Below are 23,037 nucleotides of genomic sequence, written 5' to 3'. Positions count from 1 at the left end.
AATAAAAGCTATTATAATGGTCACTGCTGGTCACTGTTGACCACAGCATCCACAATTTTGCCAACATGAAGGTTCTGAACCTTCACACCAATGAAAAGTGCTCTGAAATAAATGAATGAAGTTTTGAGACATGTTAGCAAAAGTGCTGAGTGAAAAATTATGGTGAATAACTGTGTGACACAAAAGCGCTTTGAGCAGCCAAAGGAAGCTCCCAAAATAGATGTGGTGCGGTGCATTACCTCACCCCCACTCACATCAGTAAATGTGTCCATCACATTCATGCATCCTAAGCCCTGCTGACATGCCCCACTCTATGAAGCTCACAGTGCATACTAGAGTTTCCCCAGTTGGCTTGCATGCAGGGGAGAGTCAGCAGAACAGAGGCAAATGGTAGGCCTATGACATGACACTTTCAATTTTTTAAAGACCCATATTACAGTGAACCATGTAGTTCTAAAAATAGTCCAGTCTGAGTCTTTTCCGCCATTCTGCCAGGCTAAATTAAGCCTTAGGCCCAGGAGGGGTAGTGGTGGGCAGAGATAAGACAAGTCAGCCATCAGCATTGGTAATGTCTCTTTGGGTGATGGTGATGGCTCCTCATAATTCCTCAGCACTTCAACTTGGCCTAGTCATAGAAGAGCAGGGATAGGCTTGCACATTTCACGAAAAAAAAAAAAAAAAAGGGAGACAGATGTAGTTGGACATAATAGGGGTTGAAAAGAGGGTGGGTAGGGGGGCCTACTCATGGTCACAGCTGCAACCTCGCCAGGGGATTGGATGCGCACTTCTAATAAAGCTCTGTAATCAAGTCACTCGTGCTAACCTCCCACACCCACAGAGGCTAACTTGCCAAAATGCCTATCTTGTGACACAATTTGAAAAAAAAATAATAAAAAAAACAATGAAGGAAACAATGGACATGTAGTACATTAGGAAGAATGACGTATTTAACAACCAATATGTGGTGCATAATAGTATGCAGCACATACATTATTGTGCTCAGTGAAGAAATTGAGCCAGATGCTACACTAGTGAAAAGCCTATAAAATCCAATAGGAATTTCCAGATGAATAAGCACACACATACTTAGATCAGAACTGCTGCAATAATTACCTTTTTAGGTGTGCAATATTTTCATTGTGAAAACTTCAGTGGGCGACAGCTGAATACTTCTGCTCAAGATCTAAAGTGGTTGGTCTGACTAATACAGTTTTCAGCTGTGCAAGGTGGCAAGTAAACAGCAGAAGTGGCACACTCACTGGGGAGGCATTTGTTGATGAGACATCTGCTGGGCCGTGGCTTCCCCCCTCTGAGACAGCTTTCAGTAGACCAAGGCCATGACTCAGGTCTGCACCAGCTGCTGGGCCTTGACTAGATCCATTTCACATTTTTCCCCATGATGGTCAGTGGTGCAAATACGCCATTGCCATAAAAATCCAGAAGTGATGCCGATAAAAGAAACTATGAGCTGGACATGAATCAACAGATGGTTTATAAAAAGGGCATTTGCTTTGAGGAACTAACCATCTTCACATTTAATTAAATAGACACTCTTAGTTGGACACAAACGCTGCTTTAATGCACACCAAAAGAAGATTTAGGAACGCACCCACTGTGAACATGCACACGTGTACCGTAGGTAGTTCTGACTGGCTAATCAAACAAAGTGCTTCTATAGATTAATCCTGCTAACACATATCTGTGCTGGTACTCTCTCTTGCTGGCTTCACAAGACTATGATCTTGCAGCAGTACAGAGTTTTGCTGTCAACTGAAATCATCATTAAAAGCAGTACGCATGAACACATCAGTGGTGGGGGTAGAAACGGCATAATTCTCCTTACTATCTGAGACAACATTCCTGTATCAGACATCCTAAACCAGATCACTGCATAACATTAAGCCTGACAGAAGCCCTTTAATATTGATGTGCCCTGCCACTGTAGCATAAACCACCAAACTGCTGTGGCACTGGATAACTGACAATTCTGTAATATAGGTTTCAAAAGTCAGCCTTTCATCATGTGAAAGGAAAAAGCTTTTCACTTCAACAGGTTTCACCTAGAAGCAAATTCAGCTCTTTCTCATTGAGGGGTTAAATTGTTGTAAAATATCACAATTGCTGTTTCAAATATGTGGATATGACAATGCCAATAACCTTATTACATAATTGTTTCCAAACTGTAAGAGGCCTACCAGTAGGCTTGTCTAGGTTTTTCAAAAGAACAGGTCAACTCGATAACTTTAACATTCACATAGGGGGACTGGGAGTTTAATTTCTCGATTATAGCTGATACAGTTAAACTCTTCCCATTGATAAGTTTTTGGGTTGTTTTTTTAAAAAATCCCATCTTGTGTAAAGCTAGTAGAGGGCTTCAGTGGCTTCTAGTTTCTCTGAAATAAAACAAATCAGGATTTCACTGAGACAGACAGAGATTGCATTAGACGCTGCAGCATATTACAAGACCTATAAAGGGCACATAGAGGTCAGGACAACTGTTATAACTAATGTAGTCTGTTTTATAAGATGGCAGTAGCTGTTGTACAGATAATCTGCTGCAGCCCATTGTACATCCCAATGACATGTGGACAGACCCAGAAGAAGCAAGCCCCGTCTGTCATAAAAGACTGGGAACTGTGGTTTCCATTCTGCTGAGTCCATTTCCTCTTTGTGACATTAATGCAATAATTTGAAGATCCCAACAGAATAAATTCTCTCATTAGGATAAGGGATTTGGCTATGGAGTAGAACAACAGAGTCAGAGCACACTAAGCCATCATATCTCTCACTCTCTCTCTCCAGCATGTTGAATCCTTGCAGGTTTGAATTAGATTACTAATTTTGAGGCTGTCCTTCCCCACTGTTCTATTTCATGATGCCTTGCCTTCTTGAAAGCACTAACTGATTTCCTGAATTCATGAGAATACAGACACACACACGCGCGCACACGCACCTCTGTCTCCTCTACATCTGTGCACTGAGTATTTGTTTAAATAGTTTAGATTAAATTAAAAAAATTAAACAATTAAAAAAATTAACAAGATAAAAACAAATAAACATGCAAACAAACAAACAGGAAAACACTCATTTTGTTAATATACAAGGTAATTTATACCCAAACAACTTTTCTTTTTTTTTTAACATTAAAGACAAAACATTCTGTGAACATTGTAAAAATGGGTATAGGATGGCTGTTGCTCACTTCACACTGATTTCCTATTAGATTTTAATATATGTGTTATTCTATCTAGTGGAAGAATTGACATTATTTATCTTATCCTGTGGGTAATATTTGGTTTTTTCCCCCACCCAAAAAACACGTCACAATTAGCTCTTTGGCATTCAAACAACTGAGGTTCATTAATTGTTCTTCATTTTAATTGCAGTCGTGTCCTCCTAGCTACAAACAGAAAAGAAAAAGCTTGAGGTTTAGTGGAATTTCTTTTGAAATCATTTTAGCATATATCACTCCGACCCATTCCAAAAATGTTTTAATCTTTCTACACTGTCACAGTAAAAGCACTTCTTGAGCCTCTTTTAGTGCTTACATAGATCCCTTTTCACTTTGTGGTTTGATCTGAAATGTGAACTAAAATACTATGTCCATCATTATCTGTGCACCATTATGCTACATGTACCTTTAACATCTAGTCTATGTTGTGACTGGGATCGAAACATTCAGAGAAAATGGCACAATCAAAATCATAAAAGGAGATACCAATAAGGAAGTGTGACACTTTCTGTTCCCTATGTCAGTGGAACTGCGATTGGGTGGTCGATGAACCGATTAGATGTGAATGATGTGAAAAACGGACAAAACACACTTGCACAACAGTGACGTATTTGCCCTTTGAACAAAACCGAAGTAGGGCAGAGAAACTCGGACATAGCACAGAAAGACAAACTTGACAGATGTTATAAAAGGGAACTGACATCAGTTTTACAATACTCACTTAACATTATCTCAAGATGAGTAAACCACTGTGTAAAACTACAGTGTGCAAAATTGATTCACACAGGGTTTTCATCTACAGTGCATCATTCCTAAGCTAAATGACATAACAGAAAAAAAAATAAAAAAAAATACTACAAATCGATGTGAATGGCATGCAGGTGCAGTGTCATAATACAGGATTAAATTCCCGCGATCCATGCCTGAAATTGAGTGGGCAGGCTTCTTAAAATAAATCTTTACAAATGACACAGTTTAGCAGTCAAACACGGGTCTGCTTCCTCTCACTCATGCGCTCTACACACAAGAGATGACATCATATTGGGTCAGCTTGGGTTTTAATGCTCAGCTTGCTATCTACATCTGCCATTTCGAGCGCGCCGTATTAGCCTACATTTACTTTTAACTACTGCCCATTTAATGGAGCACCGTCTCGTGTGCAGGTGAAGATGTCCGGTACAATTCAAGCCATGAATGACTTATATAATAAAACAATGAATGACGTACCGTTGTTGTCTTTGCATTAAATTAGTGCAGTCTAATCCTACAATCTAAATCCTAAACCCCCCACAAAAGCAGAACAAAACAGGGTGTGCAGATCATGATCGCCTGTGTAAAAAGGCTTCAGATAGACGTAGTAAAAGTATGCGTAGTGTCATGCATAGTGGACGTTACACTGTCTCAACCGAAAGCCATTGTGACCGTGCGTTGATAGTAAAAGCTCACTCACAACAATGTGCAATGGAAGGTACCACAGTCATTTTGGACGTGACAGATTCAAACGGACTGACACTCACACTGCGTGAGACTGCTAAAATAACACCATGGACAAGTTTATACACCACCCAGCCACCTTGTCTGTTGCAAAAAAAAAAACCCCAAACGTTCACTTCACTACAAGCTGTCATTCGTTTTCTCAGCATACTCACCCCCCGAGGAACAAACCAAACAGCAAAGCTTCTTCTTCGTCAGTTCACAGCGTAAAAAAATACCCACAATTCAGCCTAGGCTTTAAAAAGGTGCAATAACGAGCAAACGTGCACACTTCGTTAAAGCCGTTAAAAACCAAACCTACGCACTTAACCCCAGCGAGCTGATGCTTGTCTCAGTACTCACCACCTCTGAGTTGCGTTCAAACAACAAGCCGAACAACGTCGAAAACAGGCGATGATAGTCATTACCAACTTCAGGTGCAACCTAATCGACACTACTACTCCTTTGTATCCACTTTTACCGCTTTGACATTTAGCTACAGTAGCTCAGCCGTTGAGCCAAGAGGAAGTGTCATTTTCAGTTCTCAGCGCGCGAGGCTTTTAGCACGAGCTGTTAACCGTTACAGTGGATGAGGACAAACGTTGACAGCAGCGCAACAGCAGAGTGAAAAAACTACTCACCTTTTGTAAAATTCGTCCTTGGTGAAAACCGTACGCACTTCAGGGTTATTTTGTCCGACTCTAGAGATTTCGCTGTGACTTCTCGAAGTGCTGTCAGTTGGTCTAGACTTCCTGAATGACGGAGCAGCAGGAGCACAACCCCTAGCCCGTGTTTGACAGCCACTCTGACAGACAGGCGGAAATAAAGTTGCCTCGTGTTGGGAACCGACCGCTGGAGGATGTGCGCTCTGCGCGCTTGGTATTTTCCACATAATATATATCTGACTGATTGTTTTGCGTGTACTTTATGCTCAGTTGTTTTGTCCGAATTCAATACAAATTTTTAAAGTATGAATCATTCTTACAGTGGCGCAGCATTCAAAAATAAAGATATTAATAAAGAATTTATTAAAAGTGAACGACCAACGATCCTTTACCCAATTTCCTTTGCAAATCATTAAAGATGCATGGACTGAGTCATCCCGATTCTGTTGCAACTTCAGAGATGGCAAGCCAGCTAGTCTGCTAAATATGCTCAGTACGATGATGCCACCTGCTGTTGTACTTTGGAAGTTTAACTGTAAAATTATTGAGTTTATTCTGCATCAGGGCCGTTTCCAGTAGTTTTTGCAATAGGATGGCCGGGGGAGCGGGGAGACCAATGAAAACCAGTGGAGGAGTAGGATGGGGCACAGGAAACCACAATATTTGATCCGAAACGAATACCGCGTATTCACTAGCAAGGACCTCAACCTCGGATGCAAATGAAGAATATTTGCTGATAATGATTACTGGCTCCTGGCCTAACAGATTCCACTGATACCTTTTGGATGACAAACAGAGGAAAAATGGGGAGGGAGTGTGCGGCGTGGAAATGAGGACATGTGTAGGCATAGATGTAAGGTGAGGAGAATGTGTGGATTGTAGTTTCACTCCTTAATATGATAATAAAAATGAACTCAAGTATTATAATTTTCAGGCTTATACAGACCTGTTTCCTAATATAGACATTATGCCAGAAGTGGCACTTGAGAGTATAAAAATCTAGATCTGTTTAAATTAATTCCATTCTACTGAATAGCTGTTTTGTAATGTGGAGAAACAAGTATTCAGACCATCAATAAAAAAAAGTTGTATTCTTACTTATTTTCCCCAATAAATCAAAAGTTTTACTTTTGATTGTTTAAAAGGAACAGTGTGTCATGGTCCTGGGTCTTTTGACCCAGCGTTTTAAGTTTGAGTTTATTTTGTTCATTAGGTTATCTAAGTTCATTTGGTTATTAGACTCCTTGTGTTTTCTTCCCCTGTATTTAAGCTTCCCCTCACCCTTCGTGTTTCATGCTGCGTGTCTTATGTTATCAAGTTTGTATTATTATGCCTAAGTGTTTCTAGTTATTATTTTCCCCTCGTGTTTCCAACCATGTTAAATCTCCCCTGCTCTTCATGCGTTTCATGTCTGTGTCTTACGTTGTCAAGTTCGGGTTGTCATGTCTATGTCTCATTGTGTGGATGCTTTAAGCATCCACACTATTGAGTTCCTGTTTCTCTTTATTCTTTATTATTATTATTGTGTGGATGCTTTAAGCATCCACACTATTGAGTTCCTGTTTCTCTTTATTCTTTATTGTGTGGATGCTTTAAGCATCCACACTATTGAGTTCCTGTTTCTCTTTATTGTGTGGATGCTTTAAGCATCCACACTATTGAGTTCCTGTTTCTCTTTATTCTTTATTATTCTTAGGACTTCCGTACACTTTTCGCCGTGGAACTACTTCCACAATTTTCAGCCGATTTTCACCGTTCAAACTTTAAACTATTCAGCTATTTTTGCTAATGCCGGCTATGACTTTTGCTATTTTTAACTATTATACTTTTTAAAATATTCCACTTTTTTCCTTTAATTTGTCCCATTGAAATGAATGGGAAACTTCTGCAATTCTGCTAAAATTTGCTTGTTTTTGAAACTTAACTACTTCCTCATATTTTCACCTATCACAACCATTCAAACTTTAAAATGTTCACAAATTATTGGGCTATTCAGGTATGATTCAGCTTTTTCAAATCTTCTACTGTTTTACTTTTATGCCTCTTAAAGTTTTGAGTTGCAAAATTGTGATTTTTCACAAAATACATGTGTTGTTATGGTTGCTATGCTCTTGGCTTCCAGTGTGCCACTGAAGGTTTTGCAATTTTCACTTCATGTCCGAACAACTTCCTGCTACTTGCTCAATTTTCACTCAACTTCCACAAATTATACATCAAAACGTAGGTATTTTTGCTGGCTTTCAGAAAATGTCACCATCATTGTTGTGGGATTTATAGAATTTTTGCAAATCTCCTCAGACTAACACAAGGTCAGAAAACTCTCCATATAAAGTGAATGGAGAGCTTGTTCAAAATCACCGCTGGATTTCTGTAATGAGAGGCATATTCGAATCGTCATATCTCCTTAACGAAGCAAAGTTAAGACATGAGGCTTGTCCCCGAATATCTTCAGACACCCCTGACGCTCACAATTCAAGAATTTCTTTCTCACCTATTACCGTTCTGAAATGAGTTGGACTTGTTTGAGGGTAGGAAATTCGTCCTTCGCTCAGATTTCTTCAGATTTCAAACTGTGGAAATGAACCACTTTTTTCTCTCGTCATAACTTTTTGTTGGATTTCCACAGAGACCTGAAAATTTCCATGATTGTTCACCAAAGCCTGCTGTCTCTTACGGTGAAAGAATGATATCGATACTCCAAATAGATTTCGAGTTAGAAAGCGTTGTTTGAGGGCAAGTCAAGGCAGTTTTTGCTTCGCTCTACTCAGTTATGGTGCATTACAAGTCAAATATCTTTAATAATTCATATTTTAATGATAAATTGTAAACACTGGAAGATTCCCCCATCTCTTCTGAACAAAACGGTGTAAGAATGACCGCTCTAGCCCCTACGGTTTGGAAATTATGGTCATTTGTTTGAGGGGAGTCCTCACTATGAGAAATAGGCTGCAATAATCCTGTGCCTCTCTGTGCTGCGTGTGTAAAAAGAGGCACATGTTTTGGCGGGAAAAAGTACACAGGCTCTCTGATTGGTGGATTCAAATTCAGCAGCTCCCAGGCTGACCTAGAAACTTACTTCTCTCTCCCTGTGCATTTTTTTGCTGATTTTTTCATTTCACAAGTATATTTGAGGGACCCTCAGCATGTTCAGCATTTTTTCAGCTGTCCATTTTGCTTTTCCAATTTTTCTGTTTAACTTATTACTATTGTGCTAAATCATACTATTTCTGCTATTTTATAAGATTTGTGCCTAATATAGTATTTCTGCTAAATTACAGTATTTCTGCTTTTTATACTATTTGTGCTAAAACATAGTATTTCTACTAAATGTAGTATTTATGCTTAATCATACTATTTCTGCTTTTTATGGGATTTGTGCCTAATATAGTATTTCTGCTTTTTATAGGATTTTTGCTCAAACATAGTATTTCTACTAAATGTAGTGTTTATGCTTAATCATCCTATTTCTGCTTTTTATAGGATTTGTGCTTAATATAGTATTTCTGCTAAATTATAGTATTTCTGCTTTTTATAGTATTTGTGCTAAAACATAGTATTTCTACTAAATGTAGTATTTATGCTTAATCATAGTATTTCTATATATTTCTGCCAGGTCCCCAGGCAGCCAATCCTCTGTGAGGACTGAGAAATTCAAATTTTCAAATCAGGGCCTGCACGGCTTCCCAGCCAATCATATATGTGTCCTGAGGCATTCAAATTTGCATATTGGGGCCTTCATGGCTTCTAAGCCAGCCAATCATATCTGAGGGCTGAGGAATTCAAATCCACAAATCAGGGCCTGCACAGCTTCCCAGCCAGCCAATCATGTATGTGGGCTCCAGGTATTCAAATTTGCATATTGGGGAATTCGTGGCTTCTAAGTCAACAAGTCATCCATGTCATATATCTCTAAAAATTCATATTTTAATATTAAATTGTCAACACTTGAAGATTCCCCCATCTCTTCTGAACAAAACGGTGTAAGAATGACCGTTCTAGCCCCTACGGTTTGGAAATTATGGTCATTTGTTTGAGGGGAGTCCTCACTATGAGAAATAGGCTGCAATAATCCTGTGCCTCTCTCTGCTGCGTGTGTAAAAAGATGCACCTGTTTTGGCGGGAAAAAGTACACAGGCTCTCTGATTGGTGGATTCAAATTCAGCAGCTCCCAGGCTGACCTAGAAACTTACTTCTCTCTCCCTGTGTGTGTGTGTGTGTGTGTGTGTGTGTGTGTGTGTGTGTGTGTGTGTGTGTGTGTGTGTGTGACAGAGAGAGAGAGAGAGAGAGAGAGAGAAAGGCTTTTAATGGGATGATCTCATTCTAAGATTTAAATTCAATATATTTAGACTGGTTGACTGAATTGGATCTTGTGTGTGGGTCTCTCTGTGCATGTGTGTTTCCTCATGTGTACATATTTGTGATTGTGTGGCTGTAATAAATTTTTTTGCAGATTTTTGTCATTTAACAAGTATATTTGAGGGACCCTCAGCATGTTCAGCATTTTTTCAGCTGTCCATTTTGCTTTTCCAATTTTTCTGTTTAACTTATTACTATTGTGCTAAATCATACTATTTCTGCTATTTTATAAGATTTGTGCTTAATATACTATTTCTGCTTTTATAGGATTTGTGCTTAATATAGTATTTCTGCTAAATGTAGTATTTCTGCTTTTTATAGTATTTGTGCTTAATATAGTATTTCTGCTAAATTTAGTATTTCTGATTAATTATAGTTTTTCTACTAAATCATAGTACAGTATTTCTGCTTTTTATGGGATTTGTGCTAAAACAAAGTATTTCTACTAAATGTAGTATTTGTGCTTAATCATACCATTTCTGCTTTTTATAGGATTTGTGCTTAATATAGTATTTCTGCTAAATTATAGTATTTCTGCCAAATTATAATATTTGTGCTAAAACATAGTCTCAATTTAAAATTACAATATTCATAGTTCATCACAGTGTCTCTGGTAAATCACAATATTTCTGCTCTGTTGTACTATTTTTCTAAATCATAGTGTTTCTGTAATGTTTAAGTATTTTTGGCTAAATATATTCTTTCTGTTATCTTATACTATTTCTCCTAAATTCTTGTATTTTTGAGAAGTTATCATGTTTCTGGTAAGTTACAATATTTCTGCTAAATTCTGCTATGCTATTGTATTTCTGCCAAGTATTATGTTTCCTCTAAGATATTGCAGTTCTGCTAAGTTATTCCATTTTAGCAAACTTCTTTTGCTTCTGCAAAGTTTTTACAATTTCTGCAACTTTTCAGCTTTTTCAGCTACTTTTTGCATACAGCTTCAGCTTTAAGCATCCACACTGCATTTTCGCAGGAAATGCAAATTTTTCTAGTTCTTTATTATTATTATTCCGGGTGTTTCCGTACACTTTTCGCCGTAGAACTACTTCCACAATTTTCAGCCGATTTTCACCGTTCAAATTTTAAACTATTCAACTATTTTTGCTAATGCCGGCTATGACTTTTGGTATTTTTAACTATTATACTTTTTAAAATATTCCACTTTTTTCCTTTAATTTGTCCCATTGAAATGAATGGGAAACTTCAGCAATTCTGCTAAAATTTGCTTGTTTTTGAAACTTAACTACTTCCTCATACTTTCACCTAGAACAACCATTCAAATTTTAAAATGTTCACAAATTATTGGGCTATTCAGGTATGATTCAGCTTTTTCAAATTTTTAACTGTTTTACTTTTATGCCTCTTAAAGTTTTGAGTTGCAAAATTGTGATTTTTCACAAAATACATGTGTTGTTATGGTTGCTATGCTCTTGGCTTCCAGTGTGCCACTGAAGGTTTTGCAATTTTCGCTTCATGTCCGAACAACTGTTTGCTACTTGCTCAATTTTCACTCAACTTCCACAAATTATACATCAAAACGTAGGTATTTTTGCTGGCTTTCAGAAAATGTCACTATCATTGTTGTGGGATTTATAGAATTTTTGCAAATCTCCTCAGACCAACACAAGGTCTCAAAACTCTCCATATAAAGTCAATGGAGAGCTTGTTCAAAATCATCGCTGGATTTCTGTAATGAGAGGCATATTCGAATCGTCATATCTCCTTAACGAAGCGACTTTAAGACATGAGGCTTGTCCCGGTATATCTTCAGACACTCCTGACGCTCACAATTCAAGAATTTCTTTCTCACGTATTACCGTTCTGAAATGAGTTGGACTTGTTTGAGGGTAGGAAATTTGTCCTTTGCTCAGATTTCTTCAGATTTCAAACTGTGGAAATGAACCACCTTTTTCTCTCGTCATAACTTTTTGTTGGATTTCCACAGAGACCTGAAAATTTCCATGACTGTTCACCAAAGCCTGCTGTCTCTTACGGTGAAAGAATGATATCGATACTCCAAATAGATTTAGAGTTACAAAGCGTTGTTTGTGGGCAAGTCAAGGCAGTTTTTGCTTCGCTCTACTCAGTTATGGTGCATTAGAAGTCAAATATCTTTAATAATTCATATTTTAATGATAAATTGTAAACACTGGAAGATTCCCCCATCTCTTCTGAACAAAACGGTGTAAGAATGACCGCTCTAGCCCCTACGGTTAGGAAATTATGGTCATTTGTTTGAGGGGAGTCGTCACTATGAGAAATAGACTGCAATAATCCTGTGCCTCTCTGTGCTGCGTGTGTAAAAAGATGCACCTTTTTTGGCGGGAAAACGTAAACAGCCACTCTGATTGGTGGATTTAAATTCGGCAGCTCTCTCCCTCTGTGTGTGTGTGTGTGTGTGTGTGTGTGTGTGTGTGTGTGTGTGTGTGTGTGTGTGTGTGTGTGTGTTTAGTGGGAGAGAGAGAACCCTACCCTTATTTGGCAGCATGTCATTGTAGGATTTAAATTGAATATAGTTAGACTGATTGACTGGATTAGAGCCTGTGTTTGTGTGTCCCTCTCTGCATTTCTGTTTCAATATGCCTCCATATTTGTAATTTTGTAAGTTATTGCTATTCTGCTAAATCATAGTATTTCTGGTACTTTTCGGTACTTGTGGTAAATACAGTATTTCTGCTAAATTATAGTATTTCTGCTTTATTATACTATTTGTGCTAAAACATAGTATTTCTACAAAATGTAGTATTTCTGCTTTTTATACTATTTGTGCTAAATTATAATATTTCTGCTTTTTATACTATTTGTGCTAAATTATAATATTTCTGCTTTTTATACTATTTGTGCTAAAACATAGTATTTCTACTAAATGTAGTATTTATGCTTAATCATACTATTTCTGCTTTTTATAGGATTTGTGCCTAATATAGTATTTCTGCTTTTTATAGGATTTGTGCTTAATATAGTATTTCTGCTAAATTATAGTATTTCTGCTTTTTATAGTATTTGTGCTAAAACATAGTATTTCTACTAAATGTAGTATTTATGCTTAATCATAGTATTTCTATATATTTCTGCCAGGTCCCCAGGCAGCCAATCCTCTGTGAGGACTTAGACATTCAAATTTTCAAATCAGGGTTTCCCAGCCAATCATATATGTGTCCTGAGGCATTCAAATTTGCATATTGGGGCCTTCATGGCTTCTAAGCCAGCCAATCATATCTGAGGGCTGAGGAATTCAAATCCACAAATCAGGGCCTGCACGGCTTCCCAGGCAGCCAATCATATATGTGGTCTGAGGCATTCAAATTTGCATATTGGGGAATTCGTGGCTTCTAAGTCAACAAGTCATCCATGTCATATATCTCTAAAAATTCATATTTTAATGTTAAATTGTCAACACTTGAAGATTCCCCCATCTCTTCTGAACAAAACGGTGTAAGAAGGACCGCTCTAGCCCCTACGGTTAGGAAATTATGGTCATTTGTTTGAGGGGAGTCCTCACTATGAGAAATAGGCTGCAATAATCCTGTGCCTCTCTGTGCTGCGTGTGTAAAAAGATGCACCTTTTTTGGCGGGAAAATGTAAACAGCCACTCTGATTGGTGGATTTAAATTCGGCAGCTCTCTCCCTCTGTGTCTGTGTGTGTGTGTGTGTGTGTGTGTGTGTGTGTTTAGTGGGAGAGAGAGGACCCTGCCCTTATTTGGCAGCATGTCATTGTAGGATTTAAATTGAATGTAGTTAGACTGGTTGACTGGATTAGAGCCTGTGTTTGTGTGTCCCTCTGTGCATTTCTGTTTCAATATGCCTCCATATTTGTAATTTTGTAAGTTATTACTATTCTGCTAAATCATAGTATTTCTGGTACTTTTCGGTACTTGTGCTAAATACAGTATTTCTGCTAAATTATAGTATTTATTCTTTTTATAGGATTTGTGCCTAACATAGTATTTCTGCTAAATTATAATATTTGTGCCTAATATAGTATTTCTGCTTTTTATAGGATTTGTGCCTAATATAGTATTTCTGCTTTTTATAGGATTTGTGCCTAATATAGTATTTCTGCTTTTTAAAGGATTTGTGCTTAATATAGTATTTCTGCTAAATTATAGTATTTCTGCTTTTTATAGGATTTGTGTTAAACATAGTATTTCTACTAAATGTAGTATTTATGCTTAATCATAGTATTTCTATATATTTCTGCCAGGTCCCCAGGCAGCCAATCCTCTGTGAGGACTGAGACATTCAAATTTTCAAATCAGGGCCTGCACGGTTTCCCAGCCAATCATATATGTGTCCTGAGGCATTCAAATTTGCATATTGGGGCCTTCATGGCTTCTAAGGCCAGCCAATCATATCTGAGGGCTGAGGAATTCAAATCCACAAATCAGGACCTGCACAGCTTCCCAGCCAGCCAATCATGTATGTGGGCTCCAGGTATTCAAATTTGCATATTGGGGAATTCGTGGCTTCTAAGACAACAAGTCATCCATGTCATATATCTCTAATAATTCATATTTTAATGATAAATTGTCAACACTTGAAGATTCCCCCATCTCTTCTGAACAAAACGGTGTAAGAATGACCGCTCTAGCCCCTATGGTTAGGAAATTATGGTCATTTGTTTGAGGGGAATCCTCACTATGTGAAATAAAGTGAAAGAAGCAGGTCTATGTCTCTGTGCTGCGTGTGTAAAAAGATGCACCTGTTTTGGCGGGAAAACGTAAACAGCCTCTCTGATTGGTGGATTCAAATTCAGCAGCTCCCAGGCTGACCTAGAAACTTAGTCCTCTCTCCCTGTGTGTGTGTGTGTGTGTGTGTGTGTGTGTGTGTGTTTAGTGGGAGAGAGAGGACCCTGCCCTTATTTGACAGCATGTCATTGTAGGATTTAAATTGAACATAGTTAGACTGGTTGACTGGATTAGAGCCTGTGTTTGTGTGTCCCTCTGTGCATTTGTGTTTCAATAAGTTATTACTATTCTGCTAAATCATAGTATTTCTGGTACTTTTCGGTACTTGTGCTAAATACAGTATTTCTGCTAAATCATACTATTTCTGCTTTTCATAGGATTTGTGCTTAATATAGTATTTCTGCTAAATTATAGTTTTTCTTCTTTTTATAATATTTGTCCTAAAACATAGTATTTCTACTAAATGTAGTATTTATGCTTAATAATAGTATTTCTATATATTTCTGCCAGGTCCCCAGGCAGCCAATCCTCTGTGAGGACTGAGACATTCAAATTTTCAAATCAGGGCCTGCACAGTTTCCCAGCCAATCAAATAAGTGTCCTGAGGCATTCAAATTTGCATATTGGGGCCTTCGTGGCTTCTAAGCCAGCCAATCATATCTGAGGGCTGAGGAATTCAAATCCACAAATCAGGGCCTGCACGGCTTCCCAGCCAGCCAATCACATATGTGGTCTCAGGCATTCAAATTTGCATATTGGGGAATTCGTGGCTTCTAAGTCAACGAGTCATCCATGTCATATATCTCTAAAAATTCATATTTTAATATTAAATTGTCAACACTTGAAGATTCCCCCATCTCTTCTGAACAAAACGGTGTAAGAATGACCGTTCTAGCCCCTACGGTTAGGAAATTACGGTCATTTGTTTGAGGGGAGTCGTCACTATGAGAAATAGACTGCAAAAATCCTGTGTCTCTCTGTGCTGCTGCGTGTGTAAACAGATGCACCTGTTTTGGTGGGGAAAAGTGCACAGCCTCTCTGATTGGTGGATTCAAATTCACCAGCTCCCAGGCTGACCTAGAAACTTACTTCTCTCTCCCTGTGTGTGTGTGTGTGTGTGTGTGTGTGTGTGTGTGTGTGTGTGACAGAGAGAGAGAGAGAGAGAGAAAGGCTTTTAATGGGATGATCTCATTCTAAGATTTAAATTCAATATATTTAGACTGGTTGACTGAATTGGATCTTGTGTGTGGGTCTCTCTGTGCATGTGTGTTTCCTCATGTGTACATATTTGTGATTGTGTGGCTGTAATAAATTTTTTTGCAGATTTTTGTCATTTAACAAGTATATTTGAGGGACCCTCAGCATGTTCAGCATTTTTTCAGCTGTCCATTTTGCTTTTCCAATTTTTCTGTTTAACTTATTACTATTGTGCTAAATCATACTATTTCTGCTATTTTATAAGATTTGTGCTTAATATACTATTTCTGCTTTTATAGGATTTGTGCTTAATATAGTATTTCTGCTAAATGTAGTATTTATGCTTAATCATACTATTTCTGCTTTTCATAGTATTTGTGCTTAATATAGTATTTCTGCTAAATTTAGTATTTCTGATTAATTATAGTTTTTCTACTGAATCATAGTACAGTATTTCTGCTTTTTATGGGATTTGTGCTAAAACAAAGTATTTCTACTAAATGTAGTATTTGTGCTTAATCATACCATTTCTGCTTTTTATAGGATTTGTGCTTAATATAGTATTTCTGCTAAATTATAGTATTTCTGCCAAATTATAATATTTGTGCTAAAACATAGTCTCAATTTAAAATTACAATATTCATAGTTCATCACAGTGTCTCTGGTAAATCACAATATTTCTGCTCTGTTGTACTATTTTTCTAAATCATAGTGTTTCTGTAATGTTTAAGTATTTTTGGCTAAATATATTCTTTCTGTTATCTTATACTATTTTTCCTAAATTCTTGTATTTTTGAGAAGTTATCATGTTTCTGGTAAGTTACAATATTTCTGCTAAATTCTGCTATGCTATTGTATTTCTGCCAAGTATTATGTTTCCTCTAAGATATTGCAGTTCTGCTAAGTTATTCCATTTTAGCAAACTTCTTTTGCTTCTGCAAAGTTTTTACAATTTCTGCAACTTTTCAGCTTTTTCAGCTACTTTTTGCATACAGCTTCAGCTTTAAGCATCCACACTGCATTTTCGCAGGAAATGCAAATTTTTCTAGTTGTGTGGATGCTTTAAGCATCCACACTATTGAGTTCCTGTTTCTCTTTATTGTGTGGATGCTTTAAGCATCCACACTATTGAGTTCCTGTTTCTCTTTATTGTGTGGATGCTTTAAGCATCCACACTATTGAGTTCCTGTTTCTCTTTATTGTGTGGATGCTTTAAGCATCCACACTATTGAGTTCCTGTTTCTCTTTATTCTTTATTATTCTTAGGACTTCCGTACACTTTTCGCCGTGGAACTACTTCCACAATTTTTGTGCTATTTTCACCGTTCAAACTTTAAACTATTCAGCTATTTTTGCTAATGCCGGCTATGACTTTTGCTATTTTTAACTATTATACTTTTTAAAATATTCCACTTTTTTCCTTTAATTTGTCCCATTGAAATGAATGGGAAACTTCTGCAATTCTGCTAAAATTTGCTTGTTTTTGAAACTTAACTACTTCCTCATATTTTCACCTAGAACAACCATTCAAACTTTAAAATGTTCACAAATTATTGGGCTATTCAGGTATGATTCAGCTTTTTCAAATCTTTTACTGTTTTACTTTTATGCCTCTTAAAGTTTTGAGTTGCAAAATTGTGATTTTTCACAAAATACATGCGTTGTTATGGTTGCTATGCTCTTGGCTTCCAGTGTGACACTGAAGCTTTTGCAGTCTTCTCTTCATGTCCGAACAACTGTTTGCTACTTGCTCAATTTTCACTCAACTTCCACAAATTATACATCAAAATGTAGGTATTTTTGCTGGCTTTCAGAAAATGTTACTATCATTGTTGTGGTATTCATAGAACTTTCGCAAATCTCCTCAGACCAACACAATGTCAGAAAACTCTCCATATAAAGTCAATGGAGAGTTTGTTCAAAATCACCGCTGCATTTCTGTAATGAGAGGCATATTCGAATCGTCATATCTCCTTAACGAAGCAAAGTTAAGACATGAGGCTTGTCCCCGAATATCTTCAGACACCCCTGACGCTCACAATTCAAGAATTTCTTTCTCACCTATTACCGTTCTGAAATGAGTTGGACTTGTTTGAGGGTAGGAAATTTGTCCTTCGCTCAGATTTCTTCAGATTTCAAACCCTGGAAATAAACCACTTTTTTCTCTCGTCATAACTTTTTTTTGGATTTCCACAGAGACCTGAACATTTCCATGATTGTTCACCAAAGCCTGCTGTCTCTTACGGTGAAAGAATGATATCGATACTCCAAATAGATTTCGAGTTAGAAAGCGTTGTTTGAGGGCAAGTCAAGGCAGTTTTTGCTTCGCTCTACTCAGTTATGGTGCATTACAAGTCAAATATCTTTAATAATTCATATTTTAATGATAAATTGTAAACACTGGAAGATTCCCCCATCTCTTCTGAACAAAACGGTGTAAGAATGACCGCTCTAGCCCCTACGGTTTGGAAATTATGGTCATTTGTTTGAGGGGAGTCCTCACTATGAGAAATAGGCTGCAATAATCCTGTGCCTCTCTGTGCTGCGTGTGTAAAAAGAGGCACATGTTTTGGCGGGAAAAAGTACACAGGCTCTCTGATTGGTGGATTCAAATTCAGCAGCTCCCAGGCTGACCTAGAAACTTACTTCTCTCTCCCTGTGCATTTTTTTGCTGATTTTTTCATTTAACAAGTATATTTGAGGGACCCTCAGCATGTTCAGCATTTTTTCAGCTGTCCATTTTGCTTTTCCAATTTTTCTGTTTAACTTATTACTATTGTGCTAAATCATACTATTTCTGCTATTTTATAAGATTTGTGCTTAATATACTATTTCTGCTTTTATAGGATTTGTGCTTAATATAGTATTTCTGCTAAATGTAGTATTTATGCTTAATCATACTATTTCTGCTTTTCATAGTATTTCTGCTTAATATAGTATTTCTGCTAAATTTAGTATTTCTGATTAATTATAGTTTTTCTACTAAATCATAGTACAGTATTTCTGCTTTTTATGGGATTTGTGCTAAAACAAAGTATTTCTACTAAATGTAGTATTTGTGCTTAATCATACCATTTCTGCTTTTTATAGGATTTGTGCTTAATATAGTATTTCTGCTAAATTATAGTATTTCTGCCAAATTATAATATTTGTGCTAAAACATAGTCTCAATTTAAAATTACAATATTCATAGTTCATCACAGTGTCTCTGGTAAATCACAATATTTCTGCTCTGTTGTACTATTTTTCTAAATCATAGTGTTTCTGTAATGTTTAAGTATTTTTGGCTAAATATATTCTTTCTGTTATCTTATACTATTTCTCCTAAATTCTTGTATTTTTGAGAAGTTATCATGTTTCTGGTAAGTTACAATATTTCTGCTAAATTCTGCTATGCTATTGTATTTCTGCCAAGTATTATGTTTCCTCTAAGATATTGCAGTTCTGCTAAGTTATTCCATTTTAGCAAAGTTCTTTTGCTTCTGCAAAGTTTTTACAATTTCTGCAACTTTTCAGCTTTTTCAGCTACTTTTTGCATACAGCTTCAGCTTTAAGCATCCACACTGCATTTTCGCAGGAAATGCAAATTTTTCTAGTTCTTTATTATTATTATTCCGGGTGTTTCCGTACACTTTTCGCCGTAGAACTACTTCCACAATTTTCAGCCGATTTTCACCGTTCAAATTTTAAACTATTCAACTATTTTTGCTAATGCCGGCTATGACTTTTGGTATTTTTAACTATTATACTTTTTAAAATATTCCACTTTTTTCCTTTAATTTGTCCCATTGAAATGAATGGGAAACTTCAGCAATTCTGCTAAAATTTGCTTGTTTTTGAAACTTAACTACTTCCTCATACTTTCACCTAGAACAACCATTCAAATTTTAAAATGTTCACAAATTATTGGGCTATTCAGGTATGATTCAGCTTTTTCAAATCTTTTACTGTTTTACTTTTATGCCTCTTAAAGTTTTGAGTTGCAAAATTGTGATTTTTCACAAAATACATGTGTTGTTATGGTTGCTATGCTCTTGGCTTCCAGTGTGCCACTGAAGGTTTTGCAATTTTCGCTTCATGTCCGAACAACTGTTTGCTACTTGCTCAATTTTCACTCAACTTCCACAAATTATACATCAAAACGTAGGTATTTTTGCTGGCTTTCAGAAAATGTCACTATCATTGTTGTGGTATTCATAGAACTTTCGCAAATCTCCTCAGACTAACACAAGGTCAGAAAACTCTCCATATAAAGTCAATGGAGAGTTTGTTCAAAATCACCGCTGCATTTCTGGAATGAGAGGCATATTCGAATCGTCATATCTCCTTAACGAAGCAAAGTTAAGACATGAGGCTTGTCCCGGCATATCTTCAGACACTCCTGACGCTCACAATTCAAGAATTTCTTTCTCAACTATTACCGTTCTGAAATGAGTTGGACTTGTTTGAGGGTAGGAAATTCGTCCTTCGCTCAGATTTCTTCAGATTTCAAAGTCTGTAAATGAACCACTTTTTTCTCTCGTCATAACTTTTTGTTGGATTTCCACAGAGACCTGAAAATTTCCATGATTGTTCACCAAAGCCTGCTGTCTCTTACGGTGAAAGAATGATATCGATACTCCAAACAGATTTCAAGTTACAAATCGTTGTTTGAGGGCAAGTCAAGGCAGTTTTTGCTTCGCTCTACTCAGTTATGGTGCATTAGAAGTCAAATATCTTTAATAATTCATATTTTAATGATAAATTGTAAACACTGGAAGATTCCCCCATCTCTTCTGAACAAAACGGTGTAAGAATGACCGCTCTAGCCCCTACGGTTTGGGAATTATGGTCATTTGTTTGAGGGGAGTCGTCACTATGAGAAATAGACTGCAATAATCCTGTGCCTCTCTGTGCTGCGTGTGTAAAAAGATGCACCTTTTTTGGCGGGAAAATGTAAACAGCCACTCTGATTGGTGGATTTAAATTCAGCAGCTCTCTCCCTCTGTGTGTGTGTGTGTGTGTGTGTGTGTGTGTGTGTGTGTGTGTGTGTGTGTGTGTGTGTGTTTGTTTAGTGGGAGAGAGAGGACCCTGCCCTTATTTGGCAGCATGTCATTGTAGGATTTAAATTGAATATAGTTAGACTGATTGACTGGATTAGAGCCTGTGTTTGTGTGTCCCTCTCTGCATTTCTGTTTCAATATGCCTCCATATTTGTAATTTTGTAAGTTATTGCTATTCTGCTAAATCATAGTATTTCTGGTACTTTTCGGTACTTGTGCTAAATACAGTATTTCTGCTAAATTATAGTATTTCTGCTTTATTATACTATTTGTGCTAAAACATAGTATTTCTACTAAATGTAGTATTTCTGCTTTTTATACTATTTGTGCTAAATTATAATATTTCTGCTTTTTATACTATTTGTGCTAAATTATAATATTTCTGCTTTTTATACTATTTGTGCTAAATTATAATATTTCTGCTTTTTATACTATTTGTGCTAAAACATAGTATTTCTACTAAATGTAGTATTTCTGCTTTTTATACTATTTGTGCTAAATTATAGTATTTCTGCTTTTTATACTATTTGTGCTAAATTATAATATTTCTGCTTTTTATACTATTTGTGCTAAATTATAATATTTCTGCTTTTTATACTATTTGTGCTAAATTATAATATTTCTGCTTTTTATACTATTTGTGCTAAATTATAATATTTCTGCTTTTTATACTATTTGTGCTAAATTATAATATTTCTGCTTTTTATACTATTTGTGCTAAATTATGATATTTCTGCTTTTTATAGTATTTGTGCTAAAACATAGTATTTCTACTAAATGTAGTATTTATGCTTAATCATAGTATTTCTATATATATCTGCCAGGTCCCCAGGCAGCCAATCCTCTGTGAGGACTGAGAAATTCAAATTTTCAAATCAGGGCCTGCACGGCTTCCCAGCCAATCATATATGTGTCCTGAGGCATTCAAATTTGCATATTGGGGCCTTCATGGCTTCTAAGCCAGCCAATCATATCTGAGGGCTGAGGAATTCAAATCCACAAATCAGGGCCTGCACAGCTTCCCAGCCAGCCAATCATGTATGTGGGCTCCAGGTATTCAAATTTGCATATTGGGGAATTCGTGGCTTCTAAGTCAACAAGTCATCCATGTCATATATCTCTAAAAATTCATATTTTAATGATAAATTGTCAACACTTGAAGATTCCCCCATCTCTTCTGAACAAAACGGTGTAAGAATGACCGCTCTAGCCCCTATGGTTAGGAAATTATGGTCATTTGTTTGAGGGGAATCCTCACTATGTGAAATAAACTGAAAGAAGCAGGTCTATGTCTCTGTGCTGCGTGTGTAAAAAGATGCACCTGTTTTGGCGGGAAAACGTAAACAGCCTCTCTGATTGGTGGATTCAAATTCAGCAGCTCCCAGGCTGACCTACAAACTTAGTCCTCTCTCCCTGTGTGTGTGTGTGTGTGTGTGTGTGTGTGTGTGTTTGTGTGTGTGTTTAGTGGGAGAGAGAGGACCCTGCCCTTATTTGACAGCATGTCATTGTAGGATTTAAATTGAACATAGTTAGACTGGTTGACTGGATTAGAGCCTGTGTTTGTGTGTCCCTCTGTGCATTTGTGTTTCAATAAGTTATTACTATTCTGCTAAATCATAGTATTTCTGGTACTTTTCGGTACTTGTGCTAAATACAGTATTTCTGCTAAATCATACTATTTCTGCTTTTCATAGGATTTATGCCTAATATAGTATTTCTGCTAAATTATAGTATTTCTGCTTTTTATAGGATTTGTGCCTAACATAGTATTTCTGCTAAATTATAGTATTTCTGCTTTTTATAGGATTTGTGCTTAACATAGTATTTCTGCTAAATTATAGTATTTCTGCTTTTTATACTATTTGTTCTAAATTATAGTATTTCTGCTTTTTATAGGATTTGTGCTTAATATAGTATTTCTGCTAAATTATAGTTTTTCTTCTTTTTATAATATTTGTGCTAAAACATAGTATTTCTACTAAATGTAGTATTTATGCTTAATAATAGTATTTCTATATATTTCTGCCAGGTCCCCAGGCAGCCAATCCTCTGTGAGGACTGAGACATTCAAATTTTCAAATCAGGGCCTGCACAGTTTCCCAGCCAATCAAATAAGTGTCCTGAGGCATTCAAATTTGCATATTGGGGCCTTCGTGGCTTCTAAGCCAGCCAATCATATCTGAGGGCTGAGGAATTCAAACCCACAAATCAGGGCCTGCACGGCTTCCCAGCCAGCCAATCATATATGTGGTCTCAGGCATTCAAATTTGCATATTGGGGAATTCGTGGCTTCTAAGTCAACAAGTCATCCATGTCATATATCTCTAAAAATTCATATTTTAATATTAAATTGTCAACACTTGAAGATTCCCCCATCT

At 36.7% G+C, this 23,037-nt stretch overlaps 1 protein-coding gene across 6 annotated transcripts in view; it reads right to left on the bottom strand.

The window, feature by feature from the left end:
- taok3a (TAO kinase 3a) overlaps positions 1 to 23,037 on the bottom strand; it is a 134,039-nt gene that overhangs the window by 62,567 nt on the left and 48,435 nt on the right. For 2 of the 6 annotated variants that reach the window (XM_082555753.1, XM_082555754.1), the window contains exon 1: positions 5,347 to 5,813. The exons of 1 other annotated variant lie outside the window; for it this stretch is intronic. The gene's annotated coding sequence lies outside the window, so the exon portion shown is untranslated. Of the gene's footprint in view, positions 1 to 4,881; positions 5,031 to 5,068; positions 5,289 to 5,346; positions 5,814 to 23,037 lie in introns of those variants that run through there. 3 more of the 6 variants (XM_082555752.1, XM_082555755.1, XM_082555756.1) reach the window with 3 other exon arrangements.

The sequence above is a fragment of the Aulonocara stuartgranti genome (assembly GCF_965226115.1).
Source record: "Aulonocara stuartgranti genome assembly, chromosome: 12".
Taxonomy (NCBI): Eukaryota; Metazoa; Chordata; class Actinopteri; order Cichliformes; family Cichlidae; genus Aulonocara; species Aulonocara stuartgranti.
The sequence above is the reverse complement of the archived record's forward strand: the minus strand, read 5'-3'. Positions and strand labels throughout refer to the sequence as shown.